The sequence below is a fragment of the Marmota flaviventris genome, chromosome 7, assembly GCF_047511675.1.
Source record: "Marmota flaviventris isolate mMarFla1 chromosome 7, mMarFla1.hap1, whole genome shotgun sequence".
NCBI classification, from domain to species: Eukaryota; Metazoa; Chordata; class Mammalia; order Rodentia; family Sciuridae; genus Marmota; species Marmota flaviventris.
This window is the reverse complement of record NC_092504.1, coordinates 139,009,137-139,022,565: the sequence shown is the minus strand read 5'-3', so window position 1 is coordinate 139,022,565 and position 13,429 is coordinate 139,009,137.

Sequence of the window (13,429 nt, the reverse complement as noted above, 5' to 3'; positions counted from 1 at the left end):
TTTCCATTTCAGCAAAATGTGCTTTTGACACGGCTTTCAAATTATCACTGAATTTATCAAGCCCATTTTATTTGATGTTTATGTTTTTGGTGAGGCAGATCAGGAGATGACTTCAATGTTTCTAAATACATAGTGAGTGTGAAGCATGAACGAACTATGGTGTCTTCAGTCTTTGTGTCCTTTTGCAAAATGTGAGTAATCAAGCAGTGCCCCAAATGGACACGCTGGTGACAAGAAACAGGTTTGCACTGAAGGTGTTATATTGTGCATGGAACGCTTCTTCTCCAGGAGGAAGGCACAGTAAATGAACATAATGGCAATCTTTCACTTAAATTGACTGTTGAGGAAGTAATCTATTACCAACACTGCTGTCTCCTATTTAGCTATAAGCCTAGCCCACAAAGTCCCTCAATACACTAGAACAATAAGCCTATTTGCTTGTGCTTTTGAAGGCAGTAGCAGGACTTGAACAATATAGGAAAAAGGACCACTAAGTAGGCAGTATTCTACATGTTTTTATATGCGTATCTCATTTAAACTGTATATAACCTAAATTTAAGATAAATATTATTAATGTAAAAGTCAATATTAAACATCTTGTACAAGTTCACACCAAGCAACAGAGAAATACTCAAATTCAGACATATCTAAGTCCAAGTAATATTTTCTTTCTACTGTGCCCAACCAAGCAAATAAGTTTTACCATAATACTTATAATCTCTCAGCCTTAATTTTCTCCATAAAATTAGACTTCAAGAAAATCCAATACACATGCATCCCCACATGCAAGACTACAGGTACATATTCATGATTTATATTTCTTAGCAGAGTGGAGCACATGATCCATATATGGAAATTTTATTTTCCTATTATTTGTAAAGTCTGAATAACCATTAAGCCCTTATCACTTACTCATCCTAAGGGTTATTTAATGACCTAGGAAGTCCATTACCTAACCCAAGGAGAACTTCAAGAAAGTCATTCCAGTGAGGTGGCCATCAGGAATATGAGCTCTTTGGAAGAAGAATGTTCCTCTCTAGAGGCTTCACTAGACACACCACCATGAGCTTTATGCTGTCCTTCACATAGGTACACTACCACCACGGCCTTCACACTGTCACACTGGTACATCGATACCACAGCCTTCACACTGCCTGTCACAATGGCATACCACCATGGCCTTCACACCATCCTTACACGGGCACACCATCAATAATGGCTTTCATAATGGCCTTCACACTGGAAAACCAGTAACAAAGGATTTCAACACTACGTCTCATTCTGGACATGCCAGTGTGGGCTGCTGCAATGGTGAATAACTTTTATTGTTTTCCTAGAATAATGTTTTCAATCATGGGACTCCTAAGCAATTTAGTTGCTATATAGTCTTGAAAATGTAGCACATTTGTCAAATTGATAGAAAACATTATAACACTATATAAAACATGTACCTTATGGTACCTTATACACAACCAGTATTCAGTGTTTGCTATTACATTTATTTACTACTATTATTCCTACCATTAATAATATACTACCGTGGTTTTACTTAAATGATATTTGTTTTCTTTTTAACAGCTGCAGAAATGTTAAAGTAGATAAAATACTCATAATACTAAATTTAAAATGAATAAAAGGACAAAGTAATGAGTATGCAGGTAAAACTAAAACATAATTTTTATTATGCAGGTAAAACTGAAACATATTGCTTATAAGTGTTAAAATTACTATATCCAGTGGCACAAGCAATGTCAAAGACCTAAATATCTATGGAAACAAAGAAAGTCACATGATAGCACATATATTTGATGATGAAAGAAAATTAAATTAGTTTTTGTAGAAAAATTTCCCTTCTTTTATACAGGAGGGAAATCCTAGAGGAAAATAGGAAGGATAGAAGGAGAGATGAGGGGAAAGAAAGAAGGGAAGGAGCAAGAAAGATAATAAATATAAAAAATAAACTTTTTCTTCATGTTTCTTTGATGTCTACCTGGCAAAGTATTTTGAATGATTTGCAGCTGTGATTTCCAGAACTTTAGATCTGGAAGATGTCTGAGTAACAAGTTGGTTTAATTGTGAGGGGGAGTGCACATGCATGTGCATGCACACACAGTGTTGGGGATTGATCTCAGGACCTTGGGCACGCTAGGCAAGCACTCCAGATCTAAGCAGTACCCCCAATCCAATAATACACTTTAAGACAGTAATTTTTATACAGTATAGCATAACTGAATCCCAAAGAGCGAATTAATTTTCCAAAGGTATCTGTTTAGAGAATAGCACAGAGACATTTTGGTAAGAGGAAGAGATTTGAGGTGAACCTGTTTTTTAATTATTTTCAAAGTTACATGTGGATGTTTGAATCATCATTATTAGAGAAAAGTGACACACAAAGCCACTGAATATAAACTGTTAAACAGATACTGACAAGACCTTTGACACTGAGATAAATACAGATCTTTTTTAGACTAAAATAATAAGATACTTATTAAGCTACAATAATTTTATTCAGTGCAAAGAACAGTGAGAAACCTATGTTTGGGAATTTGTTTAAGAATATCTCTGGGACAGGTTTTATTCCACATAAGTCATTAGAAAAACTAAGAATTACAGTGGCCAAAGGCAATTTCAAGCTCCAAACAGAAGCAAAAAGAGTTTTGTTTTTTGTTAAATAAAAAAAAATCATAAATTGCATTCCACCCCATTGAAAACACCAAGATATCACCTCATGAGCCATAGGGGCATGCTGAATTATGGACATGGAGCATAATCAATTTTTCAAAAGTGATCATACTAAGTGATACAAATCATGCAAAATACTGTACTTATTTTCTATCACTGGGGTATGCAAAAAAATCCTCCTATGGTCCCCCAAAATGAAAAAAGACAATCTACTTAATAGAGTTTTACAAATAATTCTAAGAAATGCTTACACCAATCTGTTTCATGATGATTTTTTAATTTAAATTTTTCATTTGAATTACATCTATAGAGTTATAAAAGTTAGATATTTATCTCAGATAGGGCATTTCAACACTCAGATTTCAGAATGACAGCCTCTACTTTAGCGTATTCTAAGCTTCTACCCTAATGCAATAGCACATATACTTATTTAATGCATTTAGTTTTATGTAGACTAATACAACATTCTCCCTGTAAGATTCACAAAGAATTTCAAAATTAAATACTTTAGGCAAAAATATACCAGAAGGTAAATATGCAGCAAAACTTTTAAAAGTAAATACTTTGACTCAATTTAAAACAAAAATATAAGGCATTTAAATAGTAATGTTTCATCATCTCCAAGAAATGTGGAAGGAGAATGTGGAGTAAACCAGGAGAAACACAGTAGGAATACAGAAAGAAAAAAGGCATTGTCAAGAAAATTGCAGTCAAAACTAAGAAAGAGAAAAGCACTATTTGTTCTTGTGGAGGCCAGTGCATGGATACTAGAAAAGGTTTCTAAATAGTCTATTATAAACTTTCACACACAGGCAGTTACTGAGATTTCTCTTCTTCTCGTATTTGATAGATGCAGAAAGCTTTCTTACTCCTTGCAGTTTGCTGATATTCCCATGAAATTTCTGTCACAAGTATTTACTTTGAAAAAAAATTTTTTTAAAGGTGTAAGATTTCCTAGCCTATTTGTACCTGCATACTTTGAATTTTCTCTTTCATAAGTCTTCTTGTACCATGTATGTGCCCAACCCTTGACTTTTCAGTTCTTCTGCCCACTTTTGCCTTTTACAAGTAGCTGCCAAGCATTGACCCTTTCCTGGCATTATAGCACTTTTATAATGACTTATAATAAATTACCAGTATATCCTTTTAAAAGTAGACATGAGCTAAAATGAAGTTGCCATGATATCATAAAAAGTCAGCAAAATATTTGTTCAAATTGCACGTTTAGAACTTGCAATCTAGTTATTCTTGCAGTACTGGAGATTGAACTCAGGGATGCTCTACTGCTGAACGACATCCTCAGAGCTTTTTATTTTGAAACTGTCTTGATAAGTTACCAAAATTAGCCACAAACTTGGATCCTCCTGTCTTAACCTCCTAAGTAGCTGGGATTGCCAATGTGTGCCACCATGCCCAAAGTTATTTAATTTCTTCGAGTGTCATTCTTCTCATCTGAAAATTAAGAATTCTACATAAAATATATACATAAAGACTTAGACCAGTGTATGCTAAGTTGTGTAGATCATAATGTCCTTTCTCAAAAGGAGTAATTGCTATAAATATTGGTACTACTACTAACACATAAAATCACTAATAAAAATTTTCTTGTTCATCTATGAACAGGGAAAAATATTTTCCTAGGAAACAGCAAAAATTAAGTGATTTGATTTGTGTAGTACATCTGAAATTATTAGTTGCTCATTCAATAAGTTCTAGTTATATCCACTCCACTATAAATACTGCTTTCCAATAATATTTCTCAATAAAATACTTTTATCCATGAAAACTTCTAGGAGGAATTGAAACACAGCCAAAATTTTTTGCTGCTTCTTCCATACTCCTTCTTGTCATTCAACTCCAAATATCAGATATCTAGTGTCCCTTTATCAGATTCATCAATTATTATTAACTATATTCAAATTTAATTTTACTATTTAAAAATAATGATTTTACATGCATTCTTCCCTATTTAGGCTGAGCAATTTTTTGCTATAAAAGGTGTATGTGTTCACTGAAGCTGCTATAATAAAATTGCCCCACACCTGGTGGCATAAAACAAAAGAAATTCATTCTTTCACTGTTCTAGAAGCTAAAAATCTGAAATAAAGGTGTCTTCCCTCTGGAGGTTATAGGGAGAATCCTTCCTAGTCTCTTTAAACCCCTAATGACTCAGGGAATTGACTGGCTTGTGACTTCAGTATCTGTTTCCTCTTTCATGTGATTTCCATGTCTGCATCTTTTCCTGTCTCTAAAAAAGACATTTTTCATTGTGACCCCCTGGGGTAATCCAGTATATTCACATCTCAAGATGTGTAACTTAAATACACCTGGAAATTCCAATTCAGGTCACTTGTACAGATTATGGGAGTTAAAACTCAAGGCATATTTAGGGATGCAGCATTCAATTCCCCACACCATGTCACATAATACAACAGAAAAGATTAACCATCTTCTTGGAAACTTCATGAGTCTTCACAGTTCAAGGTAATATGATTAGATAAGTGATGGAAATGAGGTAATAACATAGGTTGTGATACTCCTATATTCTGGAAAGGGCCTTGATTCAAATCAATAGAGAGATGTCTTAGTCTACTTTTTGAAACATATTTCTGGGACAAAATGGTATGACTTTAAAAAATGAATTGTTAATATCTAAAATCTGGAGCTAGGTAGGAAAGAAAAGTTTTCCATGAAAAAGATATGTGAGGAAAGATCATTCCATAAGAAGCAATTCAAGAAATATTTCTTGAATCCCTCTTCTATTTAACAAAATACTCCATTCTGGAAACAAATGATGTTTATTTATAGCAATCGCTACTTCTGCCTGCTTGTAGCTTACAATGGAGATATAAAGCCATATACTAAGCAATTAACTGGAAAGAATTAAGGTGAATTTTATACATAAAAAAACTAGACTGTGGTATGGGTGTATATAAAGTGCTATATCACCTAGTCTAGAATTGAGGAAGCTGCATCTAAATTGAATGCCAGCAGAAGCATGGTACCTAAATAAGGAAAAGAAAAAAGCATCAGATTCCTAGAAGAGGAAATGGTGTTTACCAAGATACAGGGCTGAGAGTGGCACCTAAAGTCTCAGTCAAGGCTAGAAGAATATAACATTATTCTTTTGATTTGTGAGGTTTTCACAAACCTTCAAATGTTGAAATTTGAAATTTAATTTTATTTTTGAAAATGAATGAAAGACAATCTTACCCCATCACTGGGCTATCTTTCACCCCTTCCTGACTGCCATGCCACTCTATCATCCATTTTTGCACTCAGATTATTCTTCACCACATTCTTAAACCTTGACCTTCTTTTCTCAAATCCCACATTGCCCCTCTTGTAGTGGAATTAAGTTGTTTAAGTAAAATGAAAGGTTTTTATAAAAAAAGTAACAAGAATTTGCATTATAAGTTACATTTAAAAAGTTACCAATTTTATATCAATAAATTATTCTAACAGAAAAAATAAAACATCTTCTTTATAAAGACAAGTATATTCTTATAAGTATACTGCTAATGTTTTTCGTTGGTAGTAGCTAACCACAAAAAAAATGTATAGTATAACAAAGGTAGAGAATGCACAAACATTGTGAGAGAACTGACATTTTTCTAAGTCAAATTATAAATATGAGTCAACAATAGTCAAAGACAAAACCTGTCAAGATTTAAAATTCTTTTTAATTCTAAAGTTGTTCAACCTTCCTTCTTTTCACATCATTTCCCTTCACTCTGTTTATATTATTATTTACTCTGTTATTATGAAAGCATGGTTGATTGTATACATGTTCTGCTCCAAGATTCAGACATACTGCTGCTGAGCAATTTTGACTTTCCTACTTTTAGTATAAGCCAAGAATTTGACATCAATAAGAAAAATCTTGGGCCAAAAAATATTATTCCCTAATGATAGTACACACTCAAATGATATTTTCCAACAATTCTCAGCTTGGAAAAACCAAGAAAAATGCAAAGTAATTTATGGAAAAAAGAATCTCTAGTACTTGACATTAAACATTTTAATTAGAAATGCATATGGGCCATATGTTAAAACTGTATTTCAATGTCTATCCAGAGAAACCACAGTATCTACCAGGATATAAGTTGAAAAGAGGGATAAGCTGTCTTTGTGTCTTTTAAAAATTCTTTATAATCTCTAGAGAGAGCACATACAGTCCAAGTAGGTTTGAGTTGATTTAGCTGGACTCTTACATCTATATATTATCTCAAGCTTTCATGTTGAAAACAAAATACCTCTATTTGTATCTCCAAGAGGTTACTAGAGAATATGTAGAACAAGACCCTTTCTCACACAAAGCTATTATGGAGATATGTAGTATTTCTGTCTATCAAGTAACACTCAGAAAATTAAGAATCTATGTTAATATATTGCTAACATAACCACACAAAAATCATTAAAAGTAAAAAATAATAAACTTTTTCATGAGTATCATAGTGTAACTTACTTAATTCTGTAAGGTTTTTTTTTTTTAATTTGAATTCTTTCAAACCAACCTTGTATCTACTTGATAACGTGCCAATCAGGAGGTAGTAAAGAGATGACCACTGGCTTGAGTTCTGGCAGCCGACTTAAAGGTATATGACATTAAGATGGATTTAAGCTCTGAGATTCTAGTTTATCATCTTCAAGATTATACTGTTATATATAGCTACCTGCAAAGATTCTTTCATTCTAATAGTTTTAGCCAGTTTATGAACATGAAAGTGTTTTGTTATAACTCTAACACAAATCACTATATCCATCATAATTATCTAAAGTTATTGTTTAAAAAACCAACTTATGAGTTCCACTGCACATCTACTAAATTGGAGATTGAGAAGTTGTTTCAAGAAATTATATTTTCTTTAATAACTTCAGGGGATTCCTCCTTATAACTAAAAGCTTAAACATAATAGACATATAGTGAATATTTTGGTAATTATACAGTATTACATTCACAATATTAATTTACAAGGCAAACTAATAACATTAGTTTAATTTACAAAGCAAACTAATAACAATAGCTCTTATAAAATGATTTATACTTATAGCTTGAAAGATTTTTTATGCTAGAGATTTATTGATACTACACAATAGAAGAGAAATTTTAAACACAAAAGACTATAGATCTTCCTAAAGCTCATCAGAAATATTGAAAAACCAGGAACAATTGTTATTAAAATAGAAACTCAAGTGAGAGAGATTCTTCTCTTGGAATCTATTCAGAAGGTAGTCATTGTCAGACAAAGTAAGTTTTTGCAGTTACTATTAAATATTACATTCACTGAATACTCCATTTTGGTGCAAGTCAACTTGGATTATGGCACAATATGAGATGCACATAAAAAATAATACTGATGAAAACAGCAATCAGTGAAAAGAAAGGAAAGAAGTAGAATACACCAACCAAAAATTCTGACACTCCCTTTACTATTATCAAAATTATACCAAGGTCACAGTGAAACAATGGATCTAAACATCTATATTTATAATAATTTGCAATGTATGTATTTTATACCTAACATATGGATAAATTTTGAGTATCCTAATCTGCAAAATTAGGCAATATTCTCTCTAGTGATTCTGTCTTTGCTCTAAACAAACAACCTTATTTGGATGAAAAAAATCTTTTGAGGTCTTCTTAATTATCATGAAATACTGAGTAACACATAACTCAGATTTTTCTGATTGCAGTCTTTGATTTTCAAAGGCCCATAATCAAAAAAGGACCACTGCTGCTCCCACTGACTGAACCCAGACCTGGAGAGTTAACTATTCAACAAATGTGATAAAACATGTCGGTATGTGGACATACTAAGGAGGAGGCAGAAGGCACTCTGCAAACTCAGACCACAAAATAAGTCAAAAGCCTGTGGGTGTGTGTGAGATAAACCTGACAGATTTGTTTAAGTGAAGCGTGAAGTCAAGATGTCAAAATGAGCTCTGGTTCTATGAAATGTGACACCTGATTGACACAAACACGCCCACAGGCACAGGAATACATGCACCATGGACGGACGTGTACTAATGGGCCTGTGGTGTGAGAAGCCACGTGCCCAGAGGCCTATGGTAGATTCAAGACTTCTCTGCCTGATGAAGCCCAATCCCCCTCTCTATGCACCTTCTATGTGAAAGACCCGGGACCTAGAAGGAAAAGTCATTTCCTTTCTTGATGGAGAAAAAGGTGCAGGAGGATCCAACACCTGCTGTGGGGATTCCCATCCTAACACATCCCGGAGGGTGTGAGGGGCAGCAGGAGCCCCAGGGACCTGCCTAACAGGAGAAGAGGCACTACAGAGGGCACAGCTGAGGAACCCGCCCCGGGGAGGAGCCTGGGCTCTGGAGATGCTGCTCCCACTGACTGAGCCAGAGGCGCAGCAGGAGGAGCAGCAGGAGGAGCGCAGGCGCCGCTTCTTGTCCGCCTTCCCAGAACCAAAATAGGCTGCGCCGGAAACGGAAGTTGGCAAAATAGGAAGCGGAAGTCCATGCCACCGGAAGTCAATGGCAGCGGGCCAATTAGTAGCTGGGTTGCAGGAACCTGGAAAAGGTGTCCCTTTGTGACCTGTTGAAAGGCTGCCAAACCAGAGCCTGCTCTGCGTGCCCCTCAGTGCAAGACCTCAGAAGCATGGCAGTCACCAAACTGAGGCCGTGGGCCTGATAAGGGACCTCTGCTTTGTGACGAGAAACCCACCAGTGTCCCCAAAACACCTTTTGGTGCTCCCCAACTCAGGGGAATGATGCCCCGTACTCTGGTGACCACCCCTTGCAGTGCCCTGAGTGTGAGAAGTGCTACCACCCAGAGGAGCCCTGTTCAGCTTACTGCTATGCACCCCAGAATGGACTTCCCTCTGTGTGAAGTGCAGCCTGGGATTTGTGCTTAATCAGAGTGTTGCCAAGCACCAGCAGAAGCCAGAAGTTGCTCTGTATCCCAGGCTGAGGCTGACTTGGAGGACAGTGGTGTGGTGCTCTCTGGTCAGGGCTTGTTAGACCTCTTCATCCTTGGGGAATTCAAATAGGGGGCTACCTGAGACACCAGAAATTGCACCTCAAGGGCATAGGAGAGCAATAAGAGAATCACATGGCCACCTTGCAGATGTCACCATACCTCATGCCAGGATTAAAAGTCCATTCCCACATGATGACAAGGCATGGCTCACCATGACTCAGGGGCTAGCCCCAGTGACTAAGAGACCTAAGGTCACTGAGTCATTAGTATTTTTGGTTGGTTGGTTGGTTTTTGTCATGGTTATTTATTAAAATGATGTGGAGGCAGGAACAGCAAAAAGAAAAGAAAGAAAAATAAAAAGAAATCATTATCACTGTCCACCTAGGAAGTACTCAACAGTAATCTGGATAATCTATGGTAGTTGTTGGGGCTGGGAATGGAACTTAGTGGTGGACTATTTGCATAGCATGTTTAAGGCCCCAACACCACCAAAAAAAGGGGGGAGGGGTTAATGTCAATGTTAATAATTTTTTTTGATGATGATGATGACTGTACAATAGTTTTGAAGGAACATTTTTAACTTTAGAATGCCCTGGCAGGGCTGAATCTGTCAGGACTACATTAACTGATCATATTGCATTACTCAACTCTGCTTCTCTTATCTCCCTTGCACAGCTACTAATTTCAAGTGCTTTCCCTAGAAAACATCTGCATATATAATGTAGAGTCATGAAGGCCTTCTTTGCTCCTCAAGAACATCTGTCATATTTTTCTTCAGGAATTTTGACACTAACTCTTCTACCTAAAATATCTTCTTCTCATTTGTATTTTATATCAAACATCACTTCAGACCATACATTCTCTTTAGAAGAGGCAGTAAAAATAATAATTGTAATTGATTAGTGAAATTTGTTAGGGTGTGAAATGATAAGAAGACATGAGAAAAAATATGAAATTATTTAATGAGCACAGGTATATTGCAATTCTAAATGGGTGTATCTGAAAAAGTGATGCTGAGCAAATATTTTAAGGGAACAAAGGTATTAGCAGGATACCTCTGAATAGAGGATATTTCATAAAGATGGTATAGTTGATGCCAATTTCTTGGACTGGGGACATGTCTGGCATATTTAAAACTATGCAAAAAAGAAAATATAGTAGTAATGAAATGAGAGGGAAAGTATCAAGAAATGAGTACAGAGATATAATTAGCAACCAAATTGTGTAAGGCCTTATGGATATGTCTTTTAACTTTTTAGCCAAATGAAATGGGAATATTCTGGGGAATTGGGGATAGAGGAGAAACTTTGTAAGATAGGATTCACTCTTGCTACTCTGTTGAGAATTGACTGGATATGGAATAAAGGTGGATATAGGGAGACCATTTCAGGGGCTATGCAATAGTCTGTGAGAGTGATTATAGGGCTGAGTGTCTTTTAACAGTATAAGCAGTGAAAAGTGATAAATGCCAGACATATTGACAAATTGATGTTGTAATATAGAGATAGAAAAATCCTGGAGTGATATGTTTTAAGTGAGAAGGATTGGCTTTAATAAGAAACACTGAGAATTACTACACAAAAAAGTGACAGAAGGTATATTCATACAGACGTGGATAGTAGACATAAATGTCAACATAGGAGCCTGGGAAAGTTCACAATAAAAAAAGGAGAAAGGTTGTCAGGAATGTGTGAGGCCTTAAGAGAAAGGGCTGGAGGTTTGAAGAAAAGAGATAATGTGAAGTAGTACTCCTCCAGAGTAGGAGAATGATGGATGAGAGAAACTTTGTATGAGGATCTGGCAGCTCTAAAGTGTGTAATTCACATTTTTTGTCCCTAATTATTTTTGGTCTGGAGTGAGACCAATCTCAGTGGCTGTGTGTGTGTGTCTAAGTGCAATTAGCTGCACAGTGTTAGAACACATCAGGCAGAAAGTTGAATTTAAATAGCATTACAGTTTTGGTAAGTACAATGGAGAAAAATTGAGTGGATCAAGGGAATGATTATAAGTTTTAACTTTATAATCATGGGACATAAGCTGTATAAGAGGGCATATAGGAAAAATGGAATATGGAAAGGGACATAATGCAAGGAAAACCTATATTGTGGAAGATAGATCTAGTGATAAATAAAGCTAGATAATTTCACATTCAACTAAGAACATGGCCAAATTCTACTTTAATTGACTGATGGTTCTTACTACCTGGAAATTGTTAATTTTATTGATTTACTTGTTTGTAATGATTAATAATTTGGAACTGATGAAAGTGACAACTGGGAAAACTATCCCTGGTTAAACATTTTCCATTTTTATTATATCTTACATAACCATTTGAACATTTCATTACTTGAAAAACGATTTTTCATCTTCTAACAGTAAATAATCATAGATCCTGATATGCACATGCAATGCCTTCAGATTCTATCTATCAAATATTCTACCATTTTGGAGAAAAATTAATCAGTGCACTCAGCATCCAATCTCTGAAATCCAAGGAACATATTTTTCAAATGGAAATAATAGTGACTCCATCTAGGAGGAATACTAAGGCAGGCCATTCCTTGGAGAAACAGGACTTCTCTGAGGGTGAGTTTTGCTTAAATACTCATTTGTGCCTTCCAAAAGTGCTTTAGAACTACACTGCAGTCTATTAACAGCCTTCCTCCCTCTCTTCTACAGGATTCAGGCCTTTTTATTTCCTGACAGTTTTCCCAGCAACCTCTAGCTCTATCATCATTTCCTCTCACGGGCATATCCCCCCAGTAATCTCTTGTAATTTAATCCTGTTTTGCATCTTCTTTTTCAGTATCTGAACCAACACAGTATAAGCAAAAGTGGTCCAAAAATAGGCTTTAAGATGGGGATGTGGAAATGGCACATTCACGGCTCAACAGAGGATTCCTTCCAGGTTGGTAGGTGGGGCATGAATAGTTATAGCAGAAGGTGGCAATTCAGCATCTAAAAATGTTACTGACGGTGACCTAGAAACATGCCCTGGTAAAGAAAAATGAAGTGACAGCTGAAATGATTCTGGCAATTTAAAGACACAGTAAGATGGGGAGGAAACACAAGTTTTGCCTGGTTGCTGTGAGATTATATTGATAACCTACAGATAGATAATGAGAGGCTGGGGACCATTGATAAGTACCTAGTGACTAGGTTAGAAATTCAACTAAGTAGGAGTCCCTTTCCAACTATAGTGGAGAGGCAAAAGCAGCTATGAGGCAGGCTGAACAAACAATGTTAGCAGTCAGGGTCCAAATATATTTCAATGCTCAGCCACAGTGGATGTGTTTTGCAAAGATCATGGTCTTGGAAGAGAAAATGTAGGATCCTGAAACATGAATTGGTAAATCTACATATAAACACCTAGCAATGGTACTTGTGCTGACGTCACAAACTCCTCTAACTTTGTAGAGGTAGCTCAACTTCTGCTAGTAAGAGAGTTTCTCTCATGCTGGAAGATGTTGCAGAGTGACACCCCACCCATATACCAACACTCATAATCGTGAATTTTTCAGGATCTATGCTCATTACCTCTTTTGGATGCCACCAATAAAATATTCCTCCATAACAAGGCTTGGAGAAGTGCTGTACTTTATAGTGAAATGGACTACAGAACAAAAAATTATCTAGTTTATACAACAGGAGCCAGAAAAGAACACCTAGGGTTACAATTTGAGGGTCCTTGATTAACATGGCAAGAATTTAAGATGGGAGAAGCAATAATTATTGAACTGTGGTCATTTGATATGATGCAGAATTAATATTCTGGTCCTGCAAAAGACCCCAGAGAAT